The sequence below is a fragment of the Tamandua tetradactyla genome, chromosome 7, assembly GCF_023851605.1.
Source record: "Tamandua tetradactyla isolate mTamTet1 chromosome 7, mTamTet1.pri, whole genome shotgun sequence".
In the NCBI taxonomy this organism is placed as follows: Eukaryota; Metazoa; Chordata; class Mammalia; order Pilosa; family Myrmecophagidae; genus Tamandua; species Tamandua tetradactyla.
The window spans coordinates 85,570,881-85,586,203 of NC_135333.1; positions in this window are offsets into that span (position 1 = coordinate 85,570,881).

The following is a 15,323-nucleotide window of genomic DNA, read 5'->3' on the forward strand; positions in this document are numbered from 1 at the left end:
CTTGACTAGGGTGGCAGCAGTGGAGATGGAGTAGAAAGTCTGGATTAGAGAGATTGTTTGAGGGGTAAAATGAATATGTCTTACTGGTTGCTTGGCTATGGCAACCAGATGGAGGAGAGAGGGGTGTTGAATGCCTCTCACATTTCTGGTTTTGTGTGTACAGTTGGGGAAAGAGCCTGTTCATTACAACATTGTTGGTATTGTTGTGTTGCCTCTATTGTCCTGAGGCAGTAGGAATAATAAATAACTCCTGTGATTTTACAGTGTAGTGCATGGTGTCACTAAAAGGGCACTGGACTGGGAATCAGAGAAATACATGTTATAATACTGTGACTTTGGAGATATATCTTAGCCACTTGGTTTGGATTCAACTTTGTCATCTATAAAATATTGGACTATTAAGCCTAAGCCTTAATAATTCTGGTCCTAAAGTTTATGATGGTCAAATGAAATTAAGTAAATTAAAACTTAATTGAACAGTGATTTTCTAGCACTCATTAAATCTCAATAACTTAGTTGGTCAAACTAAAAATCTAGGCGTTATCCCTGATCCTTTCCCACAAATGCCATATCTAATTTAGTAGCAAGTCTTGACCATTTTGTCTACAAAACATATCTTCAATCCATCCATTTCTCCTTATTACTCCTGCTAATGCCCTAGTCCAAATCACTATGAATTCTTTCTATGACTCCTATGATATTATTCTAACTCATCTCCTTCCTTCTACTTTCTTCTCCCCTCCAACCCACTCTCCATGCAGTAGCCAGAGGGATCTTTGAAAAATGCAAATCAGAGCATGAGACTACAATGCCCCAAACCCTCTACTGACTTCCTATCATACTTAGACTAAACTCGAAGATACTTATTGTTTCTTACAAAGTCCTATTTGGTTGACTCCTGCCTACCCCTTCTACCTCATAGCTCACCCTTCTTCCCACTCACACAGGCTCTAGCTACACTGTTTTTTCTCTTGCTGGAGCATGCTAATTTCTTTTGTGCCTCAGCAGGTTGTTCCTTCTGCCTGGAAGGTGCTTTCTGGAATCTTTGCTTGCCTGGTTTCTTCATGGCATTAAATTTTCAGCTTAGATGTCACATCAGACATACCTTTCCTAACTATCCAATCTAGTGGCCACCTGACAACTCTCAAGTATATTGCCCTATTTGAATACGCAAAAGAGCATTTGTCATTCTCTGTTTTGTGGATTGTTTATTGATTTATTTGTTGTCTCCCCTGCTCCCCCACTAGAAGGTAAGCTCTGTAAGAGCAGGGATGTTTTGCTTATCAGTGTCCCCAGTAGCAAAACACAGTCTTTCTTATATTAGGTACATAGAAAACATTTGCTGAATTAATAAATGAATAGGGATACATCTGATAGTAAGACAGTTTTTTTCTCTCTCATAGATTTTACAATCAAGCAAGAAAAGAGAACATGCTTTTTTATAGTCTCAGGGCTTATAAGTGGTCAAGAAGTTAATATTTCTTAACTTCAACATCAGAGGTTTTTCCTACAGTCTTTGCAACATCTGTTTTGTTGCTATATTAAATGCACACTCCATTTAGGTTGAATTAGCATATAAAAAAAGCAAAGGCCCTTAAACCAAGACACGAATGAAAATATTATTGGGCTCTATATTTTATCCAAATAAATAGTGTGTTCAAACCATTCGTATTGATGCTACTATATCATATTTTTTAATGTATAACAATTCCAGAAGCATGTCGAATATTTTTTCCAGCATTTAATGAAATACTGGAGCAACATGATCTGAAAGACATAGTAAGGGATTCTTCCCTGTGGTCAAGAAAGCTAGAATACTGAATAATTTGTTCTTTCTCTAAATTATTTTGTGACTTCTGGACCCCGTTATCCATCAATTTCCCCTCTGTAAAGATTAATAACATAATAGAAATCTTTCATTTTTCTGGCAACATAAAAGGTACTCTCCAGAGATCACTGAGAAAACTTGAAAGAAAAATATTGGCTCAGCTGGTGAGAGATCCTGCACAGCGCCACTGATCTGAGGGCAAGCTGCTACTCCAGGGTCAGAGGAGGACATTGAGAGGTCTTACTTTTCTTCGTGTTATTTTCCCCACCAGCTTTCCAGAATGTGTGAAATGTCTCCAGAGAATTGCTCCTTGGGGTTAAGAGGTTATCTCCAGGGAGGCATGTTTAAAATGAGTTCCTTGTGCAGACAACACATGAGCACCACCTAGCACATCTGCACTGATTGGATTTTCAGGGTGAATGCTGCCTTTCAAAAGAAAACTTGAGCTAAGTAAATGGAATATATAATTTACTGTTCCTTCTATCCATCCGCTGTTGAAGCAGTTATAGAGTACTTCTATAATGGATACCTATGCTAAGTTACAGATGGAGTTGTTTTTTTTTTTTAAATTGACATCCCCTCTCTCAAGGAGATTCCAGTGCAGTGGAGCTGGCAAATATATAAAAGTTGACCAGAATATAAAGGTGAAATGATATTAACAGTTGAGATGAGAAGGACGGGAGCAGTTCTTGCTGAAATGGAACATTGGGAATAGTTTTGGTAGAGGAGATGGCACTTTATTCAAGTTTAAATTAGGCTTTGAAGAATAAGAAATATTTCAATAGACAGGTGGAATGATAGGGGATAACAGAAGGAAAGATCAGAGCTTCCTAATCTGAGAGAACAGCGTAAGTAAAGACAGTGAAGTTTGATGAAAATTCAATTTCAAGAAAACTAGTGTTTCTTATGACTATGAAAATTGCTTTATTGGGGTATGTTCTAGTTTGCTAGCTTCTGGAATGCAATATAGCAGAAACAGAATGGATTTTAAAAAGGGGAATTTAATAAGTTGCTAGTTCACAGTTCTAAGGCTGAGAAAATATCCCAATTAAAACAAGTCTATAGAAGTGTCCAATCTAAGGCATCCAGGGAGAGATACTTTGGAGAACACAGTCACGGTTCTCTCTCGTCTGGAAGGGCACATGGTGAATGTGGTCAGGGCTTCTCTCTCATCTGGAAAGGCATGTGGCAAACATGACATCATCTGCTAGTTTTCTCTCCTGGTTTCCTTCCATGAGGCTCCCTAGAAGGCATTTTCTTTCTTCATCTCCAAAGATCACTGGCTGACGGACTCTGCTTCTCGTGCCTATGTCATTTGCTCTGCTCTCTCTGAATCGCTCATTCTCCAAAATGTTTCCTCTTTTATAGGACTCCAGAAACTTATCAAAACCCACCCAAATGGGTGGAGACATGTTGTCACCTAATCCATTTTAACAACCACACTTGATTAGATCACATCTCCAGGGAGATTGTCTAATTTACAGATTCAAACATACAGTATTGAATAGGGATTATTTTGCCATTACAAAATGGGATTTTGATTAAAACGTGGCTTTTCTAGGGTCCATACATCCTTTCAAACTGGCACAGTTTGAATATGTAATAAAACTGCATATATTCAAAGAGTGCAATTTGATAATTTATATATATACACTTGTGAAATAGTCACCACGACCCAAGACAGTGAACATATCTTGTTACCCAAAATGTTTCCTCATGTCCCTGTTAATTCCTCACCTTTGTCCCTCCAGGCAATCACTGTTCTGCTTTCTGTCACTACAGATTAGTTGCATTTTCTAGAGTTTTAGAATATACAGTATATATATATATTTTTTGCCTGGTTTCTTTCACTTAGCATAATTATTTTGAGATTCACTTATATTATTGTGTATATTCCATTGTTTGGTAATACCATGATTTGTTTATGTTTATCAAATGAATATTTGGGTTGTGTACAACTTTTGGCTGTTACAAATCAGCTCTGTGAACATTCATGGAAAAGCCTTTGTTTGGAATATTTACTTTCGTCCCTTGTGGTTAAGTATCTAGAAATGGAATGGATAGATCATAGGTAGTTGTATGCTTAATGTTTTAAAAACCACCAAGTTGTTTTACAAAGCCACTATACCAGTTTACATCCCCATCAGGAGTTATGAAAGTTGTAGTTTCTCCATTTTTCTTCCCCAACATTTTGTATAGTCAAGCTTTTAAATTTTAGCCATTATAATAGATGTGGTAGTGGTATCTCACTGTGGTTTTAATGTGCATTTCTTTAAAGACTAATGATGTTGAACATATTTTGTTCCACTTATTTGCCAAGGTACATCACCTTTGGTGAAGTATCTATTCAAATTTTTTGCCCAATTTTTTGTATTGGACTGTTTGTTTTCTTTTAATAGAGTTTTGAGAGTTCTTTATCTATTATGGATGTAAGTTATTTGTTGGCTGTGGGATTTGCACAGTCTGAGGCTTGTATTTTCATTCTCTTAACAGTGACTTTTAAGGAGCAGAAGCTCTTAATTTTGATAAATTCAAATTTATTAATTTTTCTTTTTATGGATAGTTATATGCACATTTCTTGTATTATATCTAAGAAATCTTTGCCTAACACAAGGTCACAAAGATTTTCACTTATATTTTCTTCTAGATGTTTTATAATTTTTATCTTACGTTTAGCTCTGTGATCCACTTTGAATTAATTTTTGTATGCAGTGCGAGATATCACTTGGAATTAATTTCTTTTAATGGTTCTATTTGTTGCAAGCCATACCATTTGTTGAAAAGACTATCCTTTCTCCAGCAAATTGCCTTTGCACTTTTCTCAAAAATAAGTTGTTATTTATGGGTATGAGTATGGACTCTCTGTTCTGTTCCATTTGTATATTTGCATGTCTTTAGCCAATAATAACTTGAAAAGGAGAAGCACAGTTGACAAACCAATTCTAACTTATTTCAAGACATTAGAAAGGTATTTGAAATAAGATAGAATTAGTTTGTTTTTCTTTTTCAAGTTACTTTGCCTATCTTAGATCCTTTGAATATCCAGAATCAATTTGTTAATATCTACAGAAAATCCTGCTGAGATTTTAGTTGGGATTGGGTTGTATCTATAGATCAATTTGGGGAAAGTTAAAACTAATAATATTGAGTCTTCTGATCAATGGATAAGGTATTTGTCTTCACTTATTTGTCTTCTTTAATTTCTCTTAATAATGTTTTCTTGTTTTTATTGTGCAAATATTACCTGTATTTATGATATTTATTCCTAAATATTTGAATTTTTTAAGCTATTGTCATTTTAATTTTTAAAATGCATTTTGACAGTTCCTTGCCAGTATAGGGGCATTCAATTGAATTTTTTTTTTTTTTTTTTACATGGGCAGGCACCGGGAATCAAACCCAGGTCCTCTGTCATGGCAGGCAAGCATTCTTGCCTGCTGAGCCACGGTAGTCTGCCCTCAATTGAATCTTATATATTGATCTTTTATCCTAAAACATTGCCAATTCATAGTAGTTCTAGTAGCTTCTTTGTAGATTTCACTGGATTTTCTACACAAATAAAAATGTCGTCTGTGAAAAAGAAAGTTTTACTTCTTCCTTCCCTATTTGGATATCTTTTATTTCTTTTTCATGCTATACTGAATTAACTTGGGCCTCCAGTACAATGTTGAATAAAGGTGATAAAAGTGAACATCCTTGTCTTGTCATGATCTTAGGAGGAAAGCATTGCCTTTCACTATTAAACATGATGCTAGCTGTAGGTTTTATATAAATGCCTCTATCATGTTTAGGAAATTCCATTCTATTTTTGGTTTGCTGAGAGTTTATATCAGTAATGCATGTTGATTTTGTCAAAGTTTTACATAATATAACGGGAAGTAGATATATATGGTTTTTATTTTTTACTTTTTAATAGCAATAAGTTAAATGGATTGCAACAATGAGTTAAAATGCCAGAAAAATTCTTATGTGCAAGAATTTGTAATTTTTTTCAACTCTTTCATGTTATAATGAAGCAAAACCTTTATTAGCCACAATTCAGCTTGTGTAGGTTGTTTAAAATCTCGGGGTTACATAAACTTAAAAGGAAGTAATGAGCCTCCAGTTGACCAAAATGGTAATGTAAAATGCTCTGGGTGCCATTTCCCCACAGAATCTTTGCCTAACAAGCAAAAAATAACATAGCCAATTTTTTCAGAACTCCAGAAGATAGCTAAGGGGTTGCAGTATTGGAGCAAATGTCAAATCAAGAAGATGCAGCTTTAAAAAGTGGCAGGAGGGGGCGGGCCATGGTGGCTCAACAGGCAAAGTTCTCGCCTGCCATGCCGGAGATCCTGGTTTGATTCCCAGTCTCTGCCCATGCCAAAAAAAAAAAAAGTGGCAGGAGGATCTTATAGTACCTTTGCTGCTCCTCCCCCAACCCCTCCAAAATAAGGTGTGGAGCCAGCCTGTGCTTCTATAGTGGGTTCCAGGCCCTGTTCCAGAAAGAACAGAGTAGTCCTTAAATGTGCATACTATCATGCTTGTATGTTGCTAACCGTCTACTGTGTGGCAGTCTGAAAGACTGAACCAGGAAACTCCCTACAGGCAGAAACAGTTTGAACACATCTAATGCAGTATAAGAAACAATCCAAAGCAACCAGATACAAAGGATTATCTGATTAAAATAATATGAAAAAACAACCAAGGAAGGCAAGACAGCCTATTTCATAAGGAGTATAGGGGGCTTTTCAAATTCCTGCATATGGGGGAATTCGTAAGACCATGAGCAAGCACAAACCCAGGACAAGACACAGACTCAGAAAAGACAAGTGAATCCAGTATTTCACATTTGCCTCAGGCTGATCTTCTTGATAGGAAGGGTAAACTCTGAAGGAGAGCATCAGCCAATACAAAGCCAATTTGCAGACTGTGGAAGGTAATCTTTACCTTGGGTGGTTTGTTTCTTTTAGCTCTTGACACTTAAAAGTATCTCTTTCATATCACTAGCTGGATACAAACTTAAGGAACAGACAGCTCAGGTACTAAATCCTAGAGTTAATACTAAAAAGTATTAGAATATACAGTGTGCAAAAAAAGATTACAAGACAAACAAACAAATGAAAAAACAGGAAATAATGGCCCATCCAAATGAAAAAGATGAAAATCCAGAAACCTTGAGTGAAGATCAAGCTTTGAACATGACAGACAAGGACTTTTAAAAATGACCCTCAGTATGCTCAAGGAGATACTGGAAAACACAGAAAAGAACTAAAGGATATCAGGAAAACAAGAGTGAGGAATGTGAGAATCCCCCAAAAATGAGGTAAAAATTTAAAAAGAGAACCCCCCCAAAATGCCATACTTGAAAGCCACAATAACTAAAATAAAAAATTATGTATAGAGTTTAGCATAGTTTGGAGCTGAAAGAAGGTGGATCAGCTAACTCAAAGGTAGGACATTTGAAATAATTCAGTCTGAGAAGCAGAAAGAAAGAAAGAAAGAAAAAGAAAAAGTGAATATAGCTTAAAAACTTGTGGAACACCATCAAAGATACCTACTAATTCACACATTATGAATCCCAAAAGGAAAAGAAAGAGAGGAAGAGGCAGAGGAATAGTAAAAGAAATAATGGCAAAAAAACTTCACAAATTTAATGAAAGACATGAATATTCACATTCAAGAAGCCCAATGCACCTCGAACAAAATAAAATAAAAATAATTTTGCCTAGACACATAGTAGTCAAATTGCCACATGTCAAGGACAAGCAGAGAGTTCTGAAAGCTGCAAAAGAAAATCAATGTGTTATGTACGAGAACCCAATAAGATTAAGTTCCAATTTCTCATCAGGAACCATGGATAGAAGAAGCTGGTGGAGGGAAATATTTAAAATGCTGAAAAAAACAATTTTTTATTTGGTGAGACTGCCTTTCAAAAATTAGAGGAGATTAAGACATTCCTAGACAAACAAAAGCTGACAGAGTTCATCACCACTAGACTTGCCCTACAAGCAATACTACAGGGAGTGCTTCAGACTGAAAGGGAAGGATGCTAGACAATGGATAAAAGTGGCATAAAGAAATGAACACTTCCAATAAAGGAAATTGTATGGGTAATTATAAATCATTATTGTATTGTGTTTTTTGTTGTTGTTGTGTAAATCCATGTTTATTCTTGCTGGTTCTAAAATACAGATGCATTAAACATAATGATGAATCTTTGGTTTTGGAAATACAATATATAAAGATATCATTTGTAACAAGTAAAACAAAAAGGTGGGGGTGGTTGAAGTTGCTTAGGAACAGTATTTTGAATTGGTATCAAGTCAAACATGATTGTTATAGATTTAGGATGTTAGATTTAACCCCATGGTAATAAAAAAGAAAGTACATGAAAACATCTGTACAGAAGGAAATGTTAAGGTATACAAAATGGTACATACAAAAAATGAAATAAATACTAGTGTAGGAATTAATGGAAGAATTGAGGGAACAGAAAAGATGCAAATTTACAGAGAACCAATAGCAAAATAACAGAAGGAAATTCTGCATTATCCATAGTCACTTTAAATATAAATGGATTGAAATCTCCAGTGAAAAGGCAGAGGTTGGTGGAATGGATAAAAAGCCAAGACCCACCTATATGCTGTTTACAAGAGACTCACCTTAAATTCAAAGACACATTAAATTCAAAGGTTGAAAATGAAAGGATGGGAAAAAATACTTAGCAAATAGTAACCAAAAAAAGAACTGGGGTAGCTATACTAATAACAGATAAAATAGACTTTAAGTAAAAAAAAAATATGATGATGGACAAAAAGAGTTATCAACAAGAGAACAAAACAACTGTAAATATATATATGTACTTGACAGCAGACCTCCAAATATATGAAGCAAATATTAACAAATTGGAAGGGAGAAATAGACAGTTATATAATAATAGTAGGAAACTTCAATGTATCACTTTCAATAATGGGTATAACATCTAGAAAAAATATCAATAAAGAAACAGAAGAATCAAACAATACTATAAGCCAGCAGCAGCAGCATATACATTCTTTTCTAGTGCACATGAGTCATTCTCCAGGATAGACCACACGTTAGGTCACAAAAATTTTAAAAATATTTAAACCATACAAAACAGCTTTTAAGACTATGATCAAATGGAGCTAGAAATCCATAATAGAGGGAATACTTATAAATATGTGGAAATTAAACAATGCACTCTTAAATGACCAATGGTCAAAGAAGAAATCACAAGGAAAATTAGGGAATTCACTGGTGCAATGAAAATGAAAACACAACACACCAAATCTTTGGGATGTAGCAAGGGCAGTGCTGAAAGGAAAACTTATAGCTTTACATGCTTAATTTATAAAATAAGAAAGATCTCAAATCAGAGACCTATCCTCACAGCTAGAGGATCTAGTAAAAGAAGAGCAAATTAAATTCAAAGTGAGGAGAAGGAAGGAAATAACAAAGATTAGAGTTGAAATAAATGAAATATAGAATGAAAAAAATAGAGAATCAAGAAATCAAAATTGGGTCTTTGAAAATATTAGTGCAGTCTATAAACTTACACAGAAAAAAGAGAGGATGCAAATAACTAAATTCAGAAATGAAAGGGTGACACTACCACCAAACCAACAGAATACAAAGGATTATAAGAGGCTACTAAGAACAACTGTGTGCCAACAAATTAGATAATCTAGGTGAAATGGAAAAATCCCTAGACACACTCAAACCCTGTACTGGTTAAAGAACAAGTAGAAGATCTTAACAGACCACTGACAAGCCAAGGGATTGAATCAGTAGTCAGAAACCACCAAAAAAGAAAATCCCAGGACTAGATAGCTTCACTGGTGAATGTTATCAAACATTCCAAGAAGAAATAATACCAATCGTGCTCAAAATCTTCTAAAAATTTGAAGAGAAGGGAAGACTTAATACTCATTTTACGAGGCCAATATCACTCTCATCCCAGAGCAGAAAAGGCTATTACAAGATAAGCAAATTACAGACCAATATCTCATGAATATGATGTAAAAATACTCAACAAAATATGAGCAAACCAAATCCACAACCCATGAAAAGAATTATATACCATGATGAAGTTGATTATCAAGGTGTGTAGGATGATGGTGCTGGTTTCTGTGGTGTGTTATGTACCACAGAAAAGCCATGTTCTTCTAACCCAGTCTTGTGGGTGCAGACCTACTGTGGGCAGAACCTTTTGATTAGGTTATTTCCATGGAGATGTGTTCCACCCAACTCAAAGTGGTTCTTAATCCTTTTACTGGAGTCCTCTATGAAGAGAATAAAAAGCAGTAAACATACTGAGAGCTCAGTGCTTAAAGAGCTAAGAGATGAATTGAAAGAGCTGACACAGACAGCAGAGAGATGAAACCAGAAGAAAAAAAATACCCCAGGAGAGGCCAGATGGATCCACAGGAGATGAGAGAGCCATCTTGAAACCAACACAGGAGAGAAGGACCAGCAGATGTCACCATGTGCTTTCTCCTGTGACAGAAGAGCCCAGACAAAATTGGCTTTTCTTGAGTGAAGACATCCTCTTGTTGATGCCTTAATTTGGATATTTTGTGGCCTTAGAACTGTAAATTTGTAACCTAATAAATCCCCTTTATAAAAGTCAATTTATTTAAAAGAAAAAAATATATATTTCTGGTATATTGAATTCCAGCAGCATTAGCAAACTGAAACACTGGTCCAATACAAGAAAATCAGTCAATGTAATGCCCCATTTTAACAAAATGAAGGGGGAAAAAACAAGTGATCATCTCAATTCATGCAGAAAAGGCATTTAACGAAATTTGTCCCTCCTTATTATAAAAAGCCCTTGGAGAACTAATAATTGAAGGGAAATTCCTCAACATGATAAAGGGCATATATGAAAAATACACCACTAAGATCATACTCAGTGATGAAAGGCTGAAAGCTCTCCTTAGATCAGGAACAAGATAAGGATGCCCAATGTTACCACTGTTATTCAACATTGTACTGGGAGTTTTTGCCTGAGCAACTGGGCAAGTAAAAGAAGTAAAAGGCATCTAAATTGGAAAAGAAGTGATAGTTTCCCTATTTGTAGATGGCATGATCTTATACAAAGAAAATCCAGAAAAATGTGCAAGAAAGCAATTAGAGCTATTAAACAAGTTCAGCAATTTGTTTGAATTTGCTAATACCCAAGCAAAGTGGTAGGGTATAAAATCAAGATGCAAAAATCAATGGTGTTTTTATACATCAGTAGTGAACAATCTGAAGAGGAAATCAAGAAAAAAATCATTTACAGTAACAACTAAAAGAATCAAATATCTAGGAATAAATTTAACCAAGGATGTGAAGTACTGGTTTATAGAAAACTATAAAACATTGCTAAAGAAATTTTTAAAAGACCTAAGCAAAAGGAAGGAAATTCTATGTGCATGGATTCGAAGACTAAATATTGTTAAGGGGTCTATAACACTCAAAGCAATTTTTAGATTCAACATAATCCCAACTGAAATTCCAACGATCTTCTTTGCAGAAATGGAAAAGCCAATCATCAATTTTGTATGGAAGAGTAAGGGGTCCTGAATAGCCAAAAACCATTCTGAGAAAGAAGAATGAAGTTAGAGGACTCACACTTCCCATTTTAAAACTTATTACAAAGTTAAATAATCAAAACTGAATATACTTGCCCAAGGTCAGTCTTATAGACCAATGAAATTGAATTGCAATTCAGAAATAAGCCTCACATCTATGGCCAATTGATTTTTCACAAGTTTACAAGTCTATTTGATGGGGAAAAGAATAGTCTTCATGAGATTTCTTCAAAAGTAAAGACTTTTGTGCATCAAAGTACTTCATCATGAAAGTAAAACGACAACCTACACAGTGGGAGAAAATATTTGGAAACCTCATATCTGATAGGCTTTTAGATAACAAATTTAAAGAAATCCTACAATTCAACCATAAAAAAGATGCATAACCCAATTTAAAAACAGGAAAATGACTTGAATAGACATAAAATGGGCAATAAGCATCTAAAAGATTTTCAACATCATTAGATATTAAGGAAATTCAAATCAATACCACTATGAAATACCATTTCACACCCACTTAATGGCTGCTATTAAAATTGAAAATAATTAGTGTTGGAGAGCATGTGAATAAATAGGAATACTTGTTCTTTGTTGGTGGGAATGTAAAATGGTACAGCCACTGTGGAAAACAGTTTAGCAGTTTTTCTGAAAGTTAACTATAGAATTACCATATGATTCAGCAATTACACTTATATACCCAAAAGAATTTAAAGCAAAGACTGAAACAGGTATTGCACACAGGTTCATCATGGAATTATTCATAATTGCCAAAATATGGAAGAAATTATAGTGTTAATAGCAGATGAATGGATAAACAAAATTAAGTATTTACATACAATGTGATATTCTTCACAGGTAAAAAGAAACAAAATTCTGATAAATGGGAGAATGTAGGTGAATCTTGAAGATGTCAGGTTGAGTGTAATAAGCCAGAAACAAAAAGGCAATATTGTATGGTCTCATCAATATGAAACAATTAGAATAGGCAAATTCATATAGTCAGAATAAAAATGAAAAAAAAAACCATAGGACTGTACAATGGAAACAGTGAACCCTAATGTCAATTATGGTCTATAGTCAATAGGCTAATTCTAGTATAATAATGCCCAGCATTTGTAATAGGGAAAAATGTGTATGTGATGGGGCGGATATGGAAACTTAAGTAGTTTTTGAATGATTTTTATCTAAACCTACAACTTTTCTAACAAAAAAATTTTAAATGAAGCAGTGAGATTGGATAATGTATAGTTATATGCAAATTTGATTTAATCTGAACCTCAATAAGAAAGACTACACTTAACTTTGAAATGGAAAGAATAATAAGAAAACAGGAAAGTATGTAACAAAAGCAAATAAAACCTCAGTATTTAAAATATAGTGTAACATTTCACTTTGCTTTGTGCTAACTTTCATACTTACATCTGTTTTGTGCAGAATGGGTAGTTTGTAGGTGACATTGAAGGAGCGTCATGAAGGTGACTTATTCTTCTGCCAAAGCACCTACTGTGTTTTAGTAACATTTTAGCTTTGCCTATTTTAAAGTTAGATTTTCTCCAGATAGCCAGCACTAGGGCTGTTTAGTATTCACTAATGGTTTTTAATAGTGATTTAATATTCCTCACGGTCAACTGGATGACATAAGAGCACTAAGGAGCTAAGAATCTTCGAAGGAGGAAAGGATAATTTGAATCACAGAATGATCTCATCACAGAACACATACTGGACAGGGGTTGGTGGAGGGCAAAGTCCTGCTAAGGGTTATGGATGAGGGCCAGGGTCAGATGGGAAGGAGAAAGTGATGCAAGTCCAGTGTCTCTGTTTGCTAAAGCTGCTGGAATGTAATATACTAGAAATGGACTGGCTTTTATAAGGGTATTTATTATGTTATAAGTTACAATTCTAAGGCCATGAAAATGTCCAAATTAAGGCACCAAGAAGAGGATACCCTCGCTCAAAAAAGGCTAATCTAGTCCTGAATTTTGCTGTTCCTTAGAAAGGCATATTATGACTTCTGCTGTCCTTCTCTCCTCATTTCTAGTTTCAGTCGGCTCCCTCAGCATCTCCAAGTGTCTGTGTCCGAGATTTCTTCAAAGTATTCTCCTTTTAAAGGACTCCAATAAGCTAATTAAGATCAACCTTGAATGGGTGGGGTCACAACTCCATAGATATAATCTAATCAAAAGGTCCTGACCACAATGGATTGGGCCACATCTCCACTGAAACAAATCAAAAGACCCCACCCATAGGGTGGTATAATGGTGGTTCAGTGGCAGAATTTCCACCAGCCATGCCAGAGTCCTGTGCTTGACTCTTGGTGCCTGCCCATGCTAAAAAAAAAAAAAAAAAAGAAAGAAAAAAAAGAAAAGATCCCACCCACAATAAGCCTGCACCCACATGATTGGATTAAAAAAGCATAGTTTTTCTGGGGGTACATAACAGTTTCAAACCAGCACATCAGAAAATACAGTGAAGTGCAGAAAGGGGAAGTAAGAAACCATCTAAGATTTTATTTAATAAAACAAATGTATGTGAGTATTCCTAAATTCTAGACTTGGATTTGGGCTTAAGTATGAATAAGCAATACTTCTAATTGGGAGAAAGGATAGAGGTAAAGGAGAGAAATAGTATAGGGAGGAGCAGAGAGGTCAGCTGGAAAAAGAAGAAATGCAAATGACAATAGCTATCACCTAGGTACGTGGAGCATGGTGGAGGCAGCAGCTAGAAGTGGCAGAAAGAGGAAGTTGGTCAGAGAAGCTCTATAAAAGAGGAGACAAATGAATATTTGTGGTGGGTTTGATGATAACTGGATATTCTCATAGGATATTTAATTAGAAAAGAAAGATACAATTGTTTTGTGTGTTCTGTGTTTACAGCAAGATGCTAAAAAAAAGTTCATAGAAAGAGTGGAATACCCAAATAACACTTAGAAAATTCAATAGTTTATTGGTCACTTGTCCTGGTGTCTGGACATTCTAATTAGTTGAAGACATAGTGATATAGGGTCAATTCTAACCCACTAATGATGTTTATTGATGAATACGTACATCATGAAATCAGATAGTCAAGTAGGCAAGGGCAAAGTCACTGAGCTAGGTTGTCTGGGTTTAAATTCGGGTTCCTTCCCTTACTAGCTGTGAGTTTCGGCAAATAAACTTCTCTCTGCTTAGTTTCCCATCTGGAAAATGGAGTTAGATGTTTATATATGAGTATGAATTGAATTGAATATTCAAAGTGCTGAATATAATCTCTAACACATATGAGCACTCAATAAACATTAGATATTTTTACTATAATTTTCCTATGTGATATATATGAGCATATATCAGTTCAATGAACATAAGTATATATGTGTGTATGTGTGATTATATATGTGTGTGTATATATATGTGTGTGTGTAGTGTTGTGTTTATGGAGGGAGAGTGGGAGATAGAAAGAGAAAGAAAAGGAATGAATATCAGTATATTATAGAACATGGATTTGGGAGAAAGTCAAACCTAAATTTAAATCTTGGCTCTGTTGTATACTTAGTTGTTGTGTACTTACTTAGTTGTTATGTGCTAGTTTTGGTTTTTTTTTTTCCTTTATTTTTAGCATGGACAGGCTCCGGGAATTGAACCTGGTCTCTGGCATGGCAGGCAAGAATTCTGCCACTGAGCCACAGTTGCACAAGCCTCATTTTATTTTTTAGTTAGGAAAGTTGTGGTTTTACAGAATAATCATGCATTGAACCAGTCATCAAAAACCTCCCATTGAAGAAAAGCCCAGGATCAGATGGCTTCACAGGAAAATTCTACCAAACTTTCCAAGAAAACGTAACTCCAATTCTGCTCAAACTCTCCCAAAAAATTAGAGAGGAGGGGGCACTCCCTAACTCATTCTACCAGACCAACATCACTCTCATACCAAAGACAGAG